Here is a 14,951-nt window from a genome sequence, read left to right as displayed (position 1 = left end):
CTCCTCTGAGGAACCATCACCCTCACCAGTATCCAAAATGGAAAACTGATTAGCATGTGAGATCGTCTCATGGTTCTTTTAGACTGCCTGGTCATTCCCTACCTTTCTGCATGCTCCTAACCTGCAGTGTGACCACCTCCCTAAACGTGCTATCCGTGTAATTCTCTGCCTCATGGATGCACCACAGTGACTCCAGCCGCTGCTCGAGTTCTGAAACCCGGTGCTGAAGCTTGTGCAGCCGGTGACACTTCCTGCAGATGTGTTTGTCTCGGACACATGGTGCTTCAGTGACTTACCACATGCCACAGGCTGTACTTTCCACTCGGCAGAGCTGCCCTGCCATACCTTAACTTTACGGACTTTTTATTATAAGTAGAATAGCTTATAAATGACCTAAACCTTGGTGTACAGGGCGCAATTTCAAAATTTTCGGATGATCTGAAACTTGGATGCATTGTGAACAGTGAGGAGAACAGTGTAGAACCTCAAAAGGACATGCAGGTTGGTGGAATGGGCAGACAACAGGCATATGAAATTTAATGCAGAGAAGTTTGGTGATTTATTTTGGTAGGAAGAACAAGGAGAGGCAACATAAAATAAAGGGTATAATTCGAAAGTGGGTGCCAGAGCAGAGGGACCTGGTGTATATATGCATAAATCATGAAGGTGGCAGGATAAGTTGAGCGCGCGGTTAATAAAGCATACAGCATCCTATGGTTCATTCATAGGGGTATAGAATACAAAAGCAAAGAAGTTATGTTGAATTTGTGTAGAACACTCTTTCATCCTCAGCTGGAGTATTCCGTCCAGTTCTGGCAGCCACACTTTAGGAAAGATGTGAAGACGTGAGAGAGGGTGCAGAAAAGATTCATGAGAATTGTTCCAGGGATGAGAAACTTCAGTTATGAAGAGAGATTGGAGAAGTTAAGTCTCTTTTCCTTGGAGAAGAGAAGGTTGAGAGGAGGTTTAGTAGAGTTATTCAAAATCATGAGGTGTTTGGACAGAGGAAATAGGGAAAAACTGTTCTCATTGGTGGGAGATCGAGAACAAGAGGTCACAGATTTAAGGTAATTGGCAAAAGAAGCAAAGGCGACATGATGACAAACTTCTTCACGCGGCGAGAGGTTAGGGTCTGGAATGCACTGCCTGAGAGTGTGGTGGAGGCAGGTTCAATTGAAGCATTCAGAAGGGAATTAGACTGTTATCAGAGAAGGAAGAATGTGCAGGGCAACAGGGAGAAGGTGGGAGAATGGCACCAGGTAAACTGCTCCTTCAGAGAGCCAGCGCAGACATGACGGGCCGATTGGCCTCCTTCTGTGCTGTAACAATTCTGGAATTCCTTTGTACTCCACACCTCTATTCATAAAGCCCAGCATCCCATGTGCTTTATTAACCGCTTTCTCAACCTGCCTTACCACTTCAACGATTTGTGCAAATGCACTCCTAGGTCCTTTTGTTCCTTTTTTTAAAAAATTGTTCTTTCTTGGAATGTGGGCATCGCTTGCAAGGCCAGCATTTTTTTCCAATTCCTAATTGTTGTTGAATCAAGTGGCTTGTTAGAGAGCAGTTAAGAGTCGATCATATTTCTGTGGGTCTGGAGTCACATGTAGGCGAGACCAGGCAAGGACGTCAGATTTCCTCTCCTGAAGGACGTTAGTGAAAGAGATGGGTTTTTATGACGATCAGTGATAGTTTCCTATTACTGAGACTAGCTTCCAATTCCAGATTTTTATTAATTAATTTAATTTATTAAATGTATTTTAATTCTTCCAGCTGCCATGATAGGTTTTGAACCCATGTGCCCAGGGCATTAGCCTGGGCCTCTGGATTACTAGTCCAACGGCATTGCCACTATGCCACTGTCTCCCTTTAGAACTGCATCTTTTATTTTATGTTGCCTCTTCTCGTTCTTCCTACCAAAATGAATCACTTCACACTTCTCTGCATTAAATTTCATCTGTCGCTTGTCTGCCTGTTTCCCCAGCCTGTCTGTTTTCTCTTGAAGTTTATCACTATCTTCCTCACAGTTCACAATACTTGCAAATTTGTGTCATCTGCAAATTTTGAAATTGTGCCCTGCACACCCAAGCCTAGGTCATTTAATTCTTCTTTGGCCTCCTTATCTCGAGAGACAATGGGTAAGCGCCTGGAGGTGGTCAGTGGTTTGTGAAGCAGCGCCTGCAGTGGCTATAAAGGCCAATTCTAGAGTGACATGCTCTTCCACAGGTGCTGCAGAAAAATTTGTTTGCCGGGGCTGTTACACAGTTGGCTCTCCCCTTGCGCTTGTCTTTTTTACTGCCAACTGCTAAGTCTCTTCGACTCGCCACACTTTAGCCTCGTCTTTATGGCTGCCCGCCAGCTCTGGCGAACGCTGGCAACTGACTCCCACGACTTGTGATCAGTGTCACAGGGCTTCATGTCGGGTTTGCAAACGTCTTTAAAGCAGAGGCATGGACGGCCGGTGGGTCTGATACCAGTGGCGAGCTCGCTGTACAATGTGTCTTTGGGGATCCTGCCATCTTCCATGCGGCTCACATGGCCAAGCCATCTCAAGCGCCGCTGACTCAGTAGTGTGTATAAGCTGGGGATGTTTGCCGCCTCGAGGACTTCTGTGTTGGAGATACGGTCCTGCCACCTGATGCCAAGGATTCTCCAGAGACAGCGAAGATGGAATGAATTGAGATGTCGCTCTTGGCTGACATACATTGTCCAATCCTCGCTGCCATAGAGCAAGGTACTGAGGACACGGGCGTGATACACTCGGACTTTTGTGTTCCGTGTCAGTGCGCCATTTTCCCACACTCCCTTGGCCAGTCTGGACATAGCAGTGGAAGCCTTTCCCATGCGCTTGTTGATTTCTGCATCGAGAGACAGGTTACTGGTGATAGTTGAGCCTAGGTAGGTGAACTCTTGAACCACTTCCAGAGCATGGTCGCCAATATTGATGGATGGAGCATTCCTGACGTCCTGTCCCATGATGTTTGTTTTCTTGAGGCTGATGTTTAAGCCAAATTCGTTGCAGGCAGCCGCAAACCTGTCGATGAGACTCTGCAGACACTCTTCAGTGTGAGATGTTAAAGCAGCATCGTCGGCAAAGAGGAGTTCCCTGATGAGGACTTTCCGTACTTTGGACTTCGCTCTTAGACGGGCAAGGTTGAACAACCTGCCCCCTGATCTTGTGTGGAGGAAAATTTCTTCTTCTGAAGACTTGAACACATGTGAGAGCAGCAGGGAGAAAAAAAAAGTCCCAAAAAGTGTGGGTGCGAGAACACAGCCCTGTTTCATGCCACTCAGGATAGGAAAGGGGTCTGATGAGGTGCTGCTATGTTGAATTGTGCCTTTCATATTATCATGGAATGAGGTGATGATACTTAGTAGCTTTGGTGGACATCCAATCTTTTCTAGTAGTCTGCTGACTAGGTCAAAGGCTTTGGTGTTGACATTTAATACATATCAAAGTGGTCCTAATCCCGATCCTTGGGGAACCTTCCTCCAGTCTGAAAAACAATTGTTCGCCACTACTCTCTGTTTCCTGTCACTCTGCCAACTTCATATCCATGCTGCTGGTGCCCCTTCCATTCCAAGGGCTTTAACTTTTCTGACAAGCCTGTTATGCGGCACTTTATCAAATTCCTTTTGGAAGTTCACATACACATCAACAGCATTACCCTCATCAACCCTCTCTGTTACCTCATCAAAAAACTCAAGCAAGTTGGTTAAACACGATTTGTCCTTAACAAATCCATGTTGCTTTCCTTAGTTAATCCCCATTTGTCCAGTGTTTGTGACTGTTAATTTTGTCAAGAATTATCGTTTCTAAAAGCTTTCCCACCACAGAGATTAGCTGAATGACCTATAGTTGCTGGGCTCATCCTTGAACCCTTTCTTGAACAAGGGTGTAACATTTGCAATTCTCCAGTGCACTGGCACCACCCCTTTATCGAAGGAGGACTGCAAGATTATAACCAGCACCTCTGCAGTTTCCATCCTTACTACTTTCAGTTCCTCAAGCATCTTATCCGGTCCTGGTGCCTTATCAACTTTAAGTACAGCCAGTCTGTCTCCTATCTCCTCTATCAATTATTATCCTATCCAGTGTCTCAATTACCTCCTCTTTCACTATGACTTGGGCAGCAACTTCTTCCTGAATGAAGACATGGTTAGCTGGTTAGATTCTCTCTCGTTAGAGATGGTCATTGCCTGGCATTTCGGTCAGCATGGAGGTAAATGGAATATTTATAGGCATTGTATTGTGCTATTAAATTTTATACCCTCCAGATTTTAAATAACCAATATTTGCATTTATTTAGTGCCTTATGTAGAAACAAATTTAACTTCACACAATGATTGACTTTTCAGGTGCAATCCTTGTAATGTAGGTAAATATGCAGTAGTCAATCTTCACCAACAAATGGTTCGCAACCTGTGAGAAATGAATGAATAGTGACGATCTATTGAGTAGAAAGGGCCAGTATTCCCTGGAATTGAGAAGAATGAGAGGTGGTCTCATTGAAACATATAATCTAAGAGTGCTTGACAAGATAATTGCTGAGAGGCTGTTTCCACTACCTGGAGTGTCTAGAACTATGGGTCATAATTTAAGGATAAGGGCCTGGCCATTTCGGACTGAAGAGGAGGAATTTCTTCACTGAGGGTTGTGAGTCTTTGGAATTGTCAGTAATTGAGTGTATTAAAATCTCAGATTTATTGATAGTTTTTTGGAACTAATGGAATGAAGGGATATGGGGACAGAGTGAAAAGTGGAGCTGATGTAGAGATTCAGCCGTGATCTTATTGAATGTGTTACATTAAGATTTATCTTTTTTTCATCCTTGGGGTGCTTGCACGGTTGACATTTATTGCCTATTCCTAATTGCCTTTCAAAAGGTGTTGATGGGCCCACTTGCTAGGTCACTTCAGAGCTTAGAGTCAATCATGTTGCTGTGGGTCTGGTGTCATATACACACCAGACTGAAAAAGGACAGCAGGTTTCCTTGCCTGAAGGAATTGGTTGACAGCAATATTGACAGAGACACTGCGAGAACGCCATGTTTTCAGTATTGTCATGGAATTCTTAAGCTCACTTGAACCATCAGAACAGACATAAGAGTTATTGCCTTATAAGGAGGACATTGCATCTGAGAACCACAGGATTGCACTGAAATATCAGTTCAATCCCTATGACAAGGATCAAACCCAGAACCTTCAGATGGTGCTGCCAGGCTGACACAGATGTATAATTGGCATTGCCCTAAGACATTCTGTTCATATAGGAAAAGAAAATGTTCGGAGAGATCGTAGAATCATAGAAAATTTCCAGCACAGAAAGAGGCTACTTGGTCATCTTGTGCAGATGGTTGTTTGAGCAAGAATTTTGCTTCCACCACGATTTTTAAGAAAAGTGAATGATTATTTGAAAAATAAAATTCGAAAGGGCAAGAGAATAAGATGGGGACATAGATGAAGCGGATAATTCTTTTGAGCGTGATGGGCTGAATTGGCACCTCTGCTGTAAAATTCTATGATTCTAAAGAACAAAGAACAGTACAGCACAGGAACAGGCCATTCGGCCCTCCAAGCCTGCGCCGATCATGATGCCTGCCTAAACTAAAACCTTCTGCACTTCCGGGGTCCATATCCCTCTATTCCCATCCTATTCATGTATTTGTCAAGATGCCTCTTGAGCGCTGCTATCGTACCCGCTTCCACCACCTCCCCCCGGCAGCAGGTTCCAGGCACACTCCACCCTCTGTGAAAAACACTTGCCTCGCACATCCCCTCTAAATTTTGCCCCTCTCACCTTAAACCTACGTCCCCTAGTAACTGACTCTTCCACCGTGGGAAAAAGCTTCTGACTATCCACTCTGTCCATGCCTCTCACAACTTTGTAAACCTCTATCAGGTCGCCCCTCCACCTCCGTCATTCCAGTGAAAACAATCCGAATTTATCCAACCTCTCCTCATAGCTAATACCCTCCACACCAGGCAACATCCTGGTAAACCTCTTCTGTATCCTCTCCAAAGCCTCCACATCCTTCTGGTAGTGTGGCGACCTGAATTGTACACAATATTCCAAGTGTGGCCTAACTAAGGTTCTGTACAGCTGCAGCATGACTTGCCAATTTTTATACTCAGTGCCCCGACCGATGAAGGCAAGCATGCCATATGCCTTCTTGACGACCTTATCCACCTGCGTTGCCACTTTCAGTGATCTGTGGGCACTTTTTTGAATACATCTACTTCAGTTGTGAAAGATGCTAGTAGTGCATTGCCTAGTGACTACATTTCAAAAGTGTTTCATTGGTAGTCAAGCGGTTTGGGATGGCCTGAGGTGGGAAAGGTGCTGTATAAATTAATGTTGTTCTGTAATGCAGTTATCGATTCTGCCCTTCCAAGTGACGGCTTTGTCATTTTTTGTTCATTCACAGGATGTGAGTGTTGCTGGCAAGGCCAGCATTTATTGCTCATCCTGAATTGCCCTTGAGAAGGTGGGGATGAGCTGCCTTCTTGAACTGCTGCAGTCTGTGGTAAAGGTAGTCCCATAGTGCTATTCGGTACGGAGTTCCAGGATTTTGACCCAGTAACGATAAAGGAACGGGCAATATATTTTGAAGTTAGGATGGTGTGTGGCTTGGAGGGGAACTTGCAAGTGATGTTCCCTTGTGTTTGCTGCTCTTGTTGTTCCAGGTGGCAGATCTGGGAGGTGCTTTTGAAGAAACCTTGGCAAGTTGCTGCAGTGCATCTTGTACACTACACCATGGTGTACCACTGGTGTTTTAAAGTGGTGGATTGAATGCTAGTTAGCAGGCTGCTTTGTCCTGCGTGGTGTCGAGCTTCTTGAGTGTTGTTGGAGCTGCACATACAGACAAGTGGGGAGAATTCCATTGCTCTCCTCAGTTGTGCCTTGTAGATGGTGGACAGGCTTTGGGGAGTCAGGAGGTGAACAAACTTGCATTTATATAGCACCTCTGCCTGGCTCTTGTAGCCACACTATTTATATGGCTGGTCCAATTAAGCTTCTGGTCAATGGTAACTCTCAAGATGTTGGTGGGGAACTTGTTGAAGATGGCCATTGCCTGGCACTTGTGTGGTTCGAATGTCACTTGCCACTTAGCCCAAGCCTGAATTTTGTCCAGGCCTTTCTGCATGCAGGTACAACCAGCAGCATTTGAATGGTACCAAGCTTGTGTATAGTAGGAGAGTTGTAGACTGTAGCAGAAATGAGGATGGGAAGGAGTGCCGTTGCTTTGCATTCCTGAGAAATACTGGGCTTGATTTTAACTCTAGGTAAATGGGTTTTGAGTGAATTAAAATCTTGCCCATTAAGTTACAGTAGGGAAGGTCCTAAATGAATACTTTGCTTCAGTGTTCACCAGTGAGAGGGACCTGGTCGTTTGTGAGGACAGCGTGAAACAGGCTGATATGCTTGAACAGGTTGATGTTAAGAGGGAGGATGTGCTGGAAATTTTGAAAGACATGAGGACAGATAAGTCCCTGGGGCCAGATGGGATATACCCAAGGATATTCGGGGAAGCGAGGGAAGAGATTGCCGCGCCTTTGGCGATGATCTTTGCGTCCTCACTGTCGACTGGAGTAGTACCAGATGATTGGATGGTGGCAAATGTTATTCCCTTGTTCAAGAAAGGGAATAGGGATAACCCTGGGAATTACAGACCAGTCAGTCTTATGTCGGTGGTGGGCAAATTATTAGAGAGGATTCTGAGACAGGATTTATGATTATTTGGAAAAGCATGGTTTGATTAGAGACAGTCAGCATGGCTTTGTGAGGGGCAGGTCATGCCTCACAAGCCTTATTGAATTCTTTGAAGATGTGACTAAACACATTGATGAAGGAAGAGCAGTGGATGTGGTGTATATGGATTTTAGCAAGGCGTTTGATAAGGTTCCCCATGGTAGGCTCATTCAGAAAGTAAGGAGGCATGGGATTCAGGGAAAGTTGGCTGTCTGGATACAAAATTGGTTGGCCAATAGAAGACAGAGGGTGGTAGTAGATGGAAAGTATTCAGCCTGGAGCTAGGTGACAGTGGTGTTCCGCAGGGATCTGTTCTGGGACCTCTGCTCTTTGTGATTTTTATAAATGACTTGGATGAGGAAGTGGAAGGCTGGGTTTGCAAGTTTGCCAATGACACGAAGATTGCTGGAGTTGTGGATAGTGTGGAAGGCTGTTGTAGGTTGCAATGGGACATCGACAGGATGCAGAGCTGGGCTGAGAAGTGGCAGATGGAGTTCAACCTGGAAAAGTGTGAAGTGATTCATTTTGGAAGGTCGAATTTGAATGCAGAATACAGGCTTAAAGACAAGATTCCTGGTAGTGTGGAGGAACAGAGGGATCTTGGGGTCCATGTCCATAGATCGCTCAAAGTTGCCACCCAAGTTGATAGGGTTGTTAAGAGGGCGTGTGGTGTGTTGGCTTTCATTAACAGGGGGATTGAGTTTAAGAGCCGCGAGGTTATGCTGCAGCTCTATGAAGCCCTGGTTCGACCACACTTGGAATATTGTGTTCAGTTCTGGTCGCCTCATTATAGGAAGGATGTGGAAGCTTTAGAGAGGGCGCAGAGGTGATTTACCAGAATGCTGCCTGGACTGGAGGGCATGTCTTATGAAGAAAGGTTGAGGGAGCTAGGGCTTTTCACGTTGGAGCGAAGAAGGATGAGAGGTGACTTGACAGAGGAGTACAAGATGATGAGAGGCATAGATAGAGTGGATAGCCAGAGACTTTTTCCCAGGGCGGAAAGGGCTATCACCAGGGGGCATAATTTTAAGGTGATTGGAGGAAGGTTTCGGGGAGATGTCAGAGGTAGGTTCTTTACACAGAGAGTGGTGGGTGCGTGGAATGCACTGCCAGCGGTGGTAGTAGAAGCAGATACATTAGGGACATTTAAGCGACTCTCGGATAGGTACATGGATGATAGTAGAATGAAGGGTAGGTAGTTAGTTTGATCTTAGAGTAGGTTAAAGGTTCGGCACAACATCGTGGGCCGAAGGGCCTGTACTGTGCTGTACTGTTCTATGTTCTATAAGATGTGCTGCATAATATTTTCAAATTGACGGATACAAGGATGACTAGAAGCAAGCCAAGAAATGAAGTGGAAGTACTGATTGAATGAGTAAAATAGAAATCAGGATGTCCCAAAGTGGTCACAATCAATGAAGTACCTTTGTCATGTAGTCAGTCTTCTGCAGACAAACTTGACAGCTATTTTGTAGTTTGCAAGATCCTGAAAACAGATATATGACCAGTTAACCTATTTTGGCGATGTTAGAGCCTTAGGGTTATACAGCACAGAAACAGGCCCTTCGGCCCATCGTGTCTGTGCTGACCATCAAGCACCTAACTATTCTAATCCCATTTTCCAGCACTTGGCCCGTAGCCTTGTATGCTTTTATGTTGTCCAAGAACTGGGAAACATCCTGCTGTTCGAGTAGTGCTCTGGGCTCAAGCAAATGAGGCCTTAGATTATTGTCCCAGTGGAGAAACAGCATCTCCAAGTGTGTAATGCTTCCTCAGTACCCATACTGTATTTTCAGCCTAGATTATCCTGGAGTGGGGTTTGAGCCCACAAACGTCTGAGGCAGAAGTGCTACCAGCTGAGCCAAGCTGACAATTTTATAAAGATCAAGAGATAACTTAATAGAAGGATTGCAACAGAGACATAGGTGGAGAACCTGCACTTTGGCTTTATCTGAGCCAATTAAATTAGTAGAGAACAATATACAAAGGAATCATCAACATAGATTTTCATGGTATTTATTGTCACTGTTGCAAGAATGTTAAAATTGAGGGGGGAGGAGAGGCTATTCGACCCACCAAAACTCAGTCTTACAGTACCATAATTCTCTCATCGAAACTCATTCCTTCGGTACCATGACATTCCCAACAAAACATCCCTGCTCCTCTTCGAGAAAGGGCTTTGGAATCTTGCATCTATCTTCGGGGGCCTTACTGTGAAGTCTGATCCTGGCATCCGGCCTCATTTTTGAGCCTCCCTAATGCATTGTCACAGCTTACGCCACTTGGCAAATTGTTCCAAGCATTCATCACTCTTGAATTTCAACAAAACCTGAAGCTGAATGTATTGCCTGGTGTAGCACTAAGCTATCCAAATCAAGAAGGCCTTGGTTTCAGGCTACAGTTCAATGGCATTAGCTGGAGCAGCAGTGCCCTTTATTTACAGTGGGGAAATATTAGCCGGATTTACCGATCTTGATCACTGCTCAGTGGCTCCTACAGTAAAAGTGGATATGGAACAATGACAGGGTGAGTCTTATGTAGCAATAATAAACTGAAGCTCTCTGGCTTGTAGTTAACAAATGACAAGTTAGATACAGTACTGCAGGCATGCCCAGCAAGGAGTCAGCATGTTCAGGAGAAGAGGAAAGGGGAGAATATCATTGAGATCCTTCATGGCTTCACCTTTCTCAATTTCTGTAACCTTCTGCAACTCCCTAAGATCTTTGTTCTTCCAATTCTGATCTTTTGCGCATCCCGATTTTTCCTTTGCTCCACCATTAGCGGCTGTACATTCAGCTGCCTTGGCTCTAAGCTCTGGATTTGCCTCCTTAGATCTCTCCAGCTCTCTGCCTCTCTCTCGTCTTTTAAGACGCTCCTTAAAGCCTACCTCTTTGATCAGGGCTTTTGGTCACCTGTACTATTATGTCCTTTTGTGGTTCGGTGTCAAACTTTGTTTGGGAACACTCCTGTGAAGTGCCTTGGAATGTTTTACTATGTTTGCTATGCAAGTTGTTGAGATTTAAAAAATTGAGGTTGAAAGGCTAGTGTCCCAAGTTTGAAATCTCGCATTTTAGATTTTAATGCATATCTCTACCCTGTCAAACTCTTGATTTTTAAAAAATTGGGATTTATAAAATGTACAGTACGCTAGCTGGTATCTGATCCATCTTGTGGCTACTTTGACAAGCCCATTCCATTCAATCCAGATTATAGCTCAAGTAAATGAGAGAGGAGGGTTTATAAACACATTTTTATGCTACGTGAAAGTATTTAGAAAAATATCTAGTTATAAAGTTAATCCCCACACAAGTGTTTGTAGTAATCCACCAGCAAACCGCAACCCCCCCCCCCCCCTCACCAACATGCCAAAAAAGGTGTTTTGATCTTTTTATTTTAATCTTCTTTCTTTTCAAATCAAATCTTTCTAAAGGAGATACCAGCAAAGGTCAAAGCTGAGCCTAAGCTTGATTCGAAACAGAATGGTACACCTGGGCAGGCAGACACACCCACTGCCAAAGCACAGCGCTAGGTAAATGCAGCAGAATTCCCTTATTTTCATCCTTTTTTCTCTTGCATTTTTATGCTTTTGTCACTCCCCACAATCGCCCGTGGCTAGTTCCTCGATGTAATCTCTTTAAGGTGGGCATAAAACAAGTATAAGCCTCCGGTACGTGTCTGTAACTTGGTTGCTAGCCTTCGTATAGCATCACGCTACCAGATACAAGGTGTCCTCGCTTGAAGTCTGGAAATTGAAGTAATATTTAAATTCGCTCATTTTCTTTCTCTTGCCCCCCCAACCACTTCCTCCATTAGTTACCGACTCTTATTGGGAGGTACGTTTCCACAAGCACTGTCAGATCTGTGGCGCGTCAGCTTGAACTAATGAGTGATGATTTATTTTTCAAGTGGCCACCCTCTGTTAGCAAGCAACCATTGTTCACTGGTGAGCTTTGACACTGATGATAGAAAGTGCTTTGCATTGTACCCCTCTTTAAGATGCAACACGTAACAATTCAACAGTGTGCCCAATTTGCACAGGCGTTGGTCCTACTCTTAAATTCATGGGGCCTTTTTTTGTTTCGGATGCTCTGGGGGCAGGTATTGAGCCTGCCCTGCTGAAGTTTGTTCAGTGGGTTTATTTTGCTTCATATGAAAAGAAAAATCCTGTGCAGCCTGGAGTGCTCTCCCAAATTTGCAGGAGTCTCGATTTCCGCCGCCCCCTCTCCCCCCGTTCATAGCCTGTTCCTGTTCCCCGCCGCTATCTCAGAACATATCCGAGGGCCTCTGCAGGTGAGACAGGTGGCCCAACTTCGAGGCTGTCACTTGGGTGAGATCAGCGTCTTGTATGTGAATCAGGCCTGAGGAACAACCGGAAAGAGTAGAATTGACATTGTGGATTTCCATCCCTCTTCGCCTCTCAGTTCAGGCGCTGGCTGTTTGCGCAGCGGTGAGTCTGGGCACAGCTTAACTTCTGGGTCCGAGTGTCAACAGGTAATTTGATCTTTGCGAATGCGACAGTTGAGCTGATCCTGTTCTCGCCCAACAACAATATCCACATTTTCCACTACTAGAATAAATGGTGATCAAGAACAGGTAACCTGGCTGGTTTATACTTCCCACCGTGACCCACTAGGTCCACCTGATTTTGATTTACATTGCAGCCAATCCACGATGTCAAGTCTACTCTTTTCGGTGGTTGTTCATGCATTTGTATTTTAATGCTGGAACGTGAAGGAATTCCCTTCAATATGTTCCTATAATCCAGACTGGTACTCCAGTGCCACACTGAGGCAGTGCTGCACCAGCTGAGGGGCCGTCTTTGGGATGAAACATTAAACTGAGGCCCTGTCTGCCCCCTTGGGTGGACAGGAAAGATCCCACGCGACTATTTCGAAGACGACCGGGTGAGTTCTCCTTGGTATCCTAGCCAATGTTTATACCTCAACTGTCTCCATTAAAACAGATTATCTGACGATTGTGGGAGTTTGCTGCGCGCAAATTGGCTGCTGCATTACACCTCAACAGTGCCTATACTTCAAAAAGTACTTAAATAGCTTCAACGCACTTTGGAACGTCCTGAGGTAGTGAACAGCACTACATAGAAGCAAGTGTCTCCCTTTATAAACTATTTTTTTAAGATAACATTGATATCTGCTGCTGTTACTTTAAAATAAAGCAGTGGCTCGTGCGATTGGTCATCAAGTAGCAACAAAATGCATTGCAGGGTTGTGACTGCCATCCGGTATTTAATGCAGTTTGAGAAGTGTTATTCTTGTGTGCGGAGAGGTTGTGGGAAGCTGGCCGCAGGCTAAACCATGTATTGATTGTTCCAAAATCTTTTTAAGCCACATGAAAGCCAAGAAGGAAAAGAACGATTACCATGACTTGGAAGGAGAGTATTATACTGAAAACCTGTTTTCAAAATAAATTAGCTAGCTAGCTTGCTTATTGTAAGGATGTCCAAGGTTTTTGCTTTCGTGGGCTAGTTCAATTAACAGGGTGGAAGGAGGGAGTGAATATTTAAAGTATAAATTCATTCTCCCATTATTTTGCATATTTTTAAGTCAATTTTAAAAATGAAAGGCTCGTCTTTAGATAGCATCCTTTACAACATCAGAGCATTGCAAAGTACTTTATGGCCAATTATCTTTTTGAAGCGTTATCACTGCTGTAATGTAGGAAATGCAGCAGTCAATTTGCAAACAGCAAGGTCCAAAAAGCCAATGAAGTAACGACCAGATAATCTGTTTTCCATGAGGGATTGAGGGATAAATATTGACAAGACAAGGGGGAGAACTCCCCTGCTCTTCAAAATAGTGCCATGAGATCTTTGCCGTTCACGCGAGAGGGTTTTACGTCTCATTCGAAAGACAGCACCTTTGACTGTACAGTAATACGACAGGCTGTGACTAGTGGGGTACTGCAAGGATCAGTACTTGGGCCATAGAGTCATAGAGTTATACAGCACAAAAACAGGCCCTTTGGTCCATCGTGTCTGCCGACCATCAAGCACCTATCCTAATCCCATTTTCCAGCACTTGGCCCATAACCTTGTATGCTCTGGCGTTTCAAATGTTCATCTAAATACTTCTCAAATGTTATGAGGGTTCCTGCCTCTACCGCCTCTTCAGGCAGTGTGTTCCAGATTCCAACCACCTTCTGGGTGAAAAAGATTTTTCTCAAATCCCCTCTAAACCTCCTGCCTCTTACCTCAAATCTATGCCCACTGGTTATTGACACCTCCGCTAAGGGAAAAGGTTTCTTCCCATTTCCCTTATCTATGCCCCTCATAATTTTGTATACCTCAATCAGGTCCCCCCTCAGCCTTCTCTGCTCTAAAGAAAACAACCCTAGCCTATCCAGTCTGTCGTCTTAACTGAAATGCTCCAGCCCAGGCAACATCCTGGTGAATTAAAAGCGAAATACTGCGGATGCTGGAAATCTGAAATAAAAACAGAAAGTGCTGGAAAAACCCAGCAAGTCTGAAGAAGGGTCACTGACCTGAAATGTTAACTCTGCTTCTCTCTCCACAGATGCTGCCAGACTTGCTGAGTTTTTCCAGCACTTTCTATAACATCCTGGTGAATATTCTCTACACCCTCTCCAGTGCAATCACATCCTTCCTATAGTGTGGCAACCAGAACTGTACACAGTACTCCAGCTGTGTCCTAACTAGCGTTTTATACAACTCCATCATAACCTCCCTGCTCTTGTCTTTTTTTAGCCAAGGCATAGAATATAAGTATCCCATATGCCTTCCTAACCATCTTATCTGCCTGTGCTGCTGCCTTCTGTGATCTGTGGACAAGTACACCAAGGTCCCTCTGACCTTCTGTACTTCCTAGGGTCCTACCATCCATTGTATATTCCCTTCCCTTGTTAGTCCTCCAAAATGCATCACCTCACACTTCTCAGGATTAAATTCCATTTGCCACTGCTCCGCCCATCTTACCAGCCCATCTATATCGTCTTGTAATCTAAGGCTTTCCTCCTCACTATTTACAACACCACCAATTTTCGTGTCATCTGCGAACTTACTGAAAACACCTAAATCATTACACTACAACAGCAAAGGTCCCAGCACTGATCCCTGTGGTACACCACTGGTCACAGGCTTCCAATCGCAAAAACAACCCTCGACCATCACCCTCTGCCTCCTGCCACTAAGCCAATTTTGGATCCAATTGGCCAAATTGCC

The 14,951-nt window shown here is 44.6% G+C and overlaps 1 protein-coding gene across 1 annotated transcript in view; it reads left to right on the top strand.

The window, feature by feature from the left end:
• Window positions 1-14,951, top strand: part of npm1b (nucleophosmin 1b) — a 150,217-nt gene that overhangs the window by 73,833 nt on the left and 61,433 nt on the right. The gene's annotated exons all lie outside the window — the stretch shown is intronic.

This window comes from Heterodontus francisci, chromosome 1 (genome assembly GCF_036365525.1).
Source record: "Heterodontus francisci isolate sHetFra1 chromosome 1, sHetFra1.hap1, whole genome shotgun sequence".
In the NCBI taxonomy this organism is placed as follows: domain Eukaryota; kingdom Metazoa; phylum Chordata; class Chondrichthyes; order Heterodontiformes; family Heterodontidae; genus Heterodontus; species Heterodontus francisci.
This window is presented reverse-complemented; position numbering and strand designations above follow the sequence as displayed.